The following is a 1279-nucleotide window of genomic DNA, read 5'->3' on the forward strand; positions in this document are numbered from 1 at the left end:
AAACCTTATTATGACTGTCTTCTCAGGAACCAAACTGCTGTGTTCAAGAAAAGCAGCTTCTGTAATCATTTATCATAAATATTTTAAGAACTTAAAAAAACCTTGAGACTCCTAATTTTAGGAATCGGAGACCTCTGATATAGATACAACATGGGCTGGGTTTGTTTTCTATAATTTGTGGATAAATGAACCTGAGAGTCTACGGTATAATGGGGGAGCTTCTAGATTGCAAAAGAGCTGGGAAGATTCTGGTTTTTTCTCCAGAAAGTGATATGGGACTTGTCCAATGTTTAGTGTCACCACTGGTGCTGTCTGGCTCTAGGAGACATATTTTGAGGCCTAACTACACATTCCTGCTCCCAGAAGGGTCACCCCATAATGGGCTAATGTTTCTGATNACAACAGGTAATATCTGCAATGGGAAATCGGCACCAAATTGATGAGGGTTCTACCTCTACTCCCCAATATTTAATGCCTGGATTGGGGGTGCTGGTCCAAATTGCCAAGCCCAGTTTCATCTGGTGAAACCTCATGAGATTTGGACACACTGGCGACCCACAAACACACCCTATTTGTCAAAGGCCTGCATTCTGTTTTGTGCTGAAGCAGTCAGATTTAGGAAGAGCCACGCAACCAAAGCACAGTTATTAGCTCTTTTCATGGCTCTTCCCTACCGCAGAAGAAACGCTGCTGGCAGCCTGTATTCATAACGTTCCTAAGGTAGAAGAAGGCATTTCAGGACAGAGCTGCAATCTGCCGAGCTCACACCGAGGGCTAGACCTTTCTTCTTCACGTGTTATGGAGACCAGGCCTCCTGACAGGATGGGGAACAGTTTATCTAGGCTACTGTGGGGGGACAGTTTACCTGGACCACTGTGTTTGCCCAGATGCTTGTTGACTTTGGACTCCACCTGCCCCTGGTGATTGCTGTGTTTAATATTTACTGAGCACTTCACAGTATCCTGGGAACTGAATAGAATATTCTCCCACCTTGGCTCCTCCCTTGAGGAGTTTAATCGCATTTGTGAGGTTCCTCACCGACCAACACACACACACAGGCACACACACAGGCACAGAGTACGATCATATATCAGCAACTTTCTGAGGTGTGTTTACTATTTATGTTTGGGGTCCTTGCCTCTTTTTTAGTGGAGTCTTTTTTTTTTTTTTTCCCTTTTTGTCTTTTTTCATGACCGGCAACGGAATCGCAACCCTCGCTGTCGCGCCCGCACCGTGCTCAACCAGTGAGCAGACCGGTCTCTATATGGGATCCGAACCC

This window comes from Galeopterus variegatus, unplaced genomic scaffold, assembly GCF_000696425.1.
Source record: "Galeopterus variegatus unplaced genomic scaffold, G_variegatus-3.0.2 Scaffold2698, whole genome shotgun sequence".
Lineage (NCBI taxonomy): Eukaryota > Metazoa > Chordata > Mammalia > Dermoptera > Cynocephalidae > Galeopterus > Galeopterus variegatus.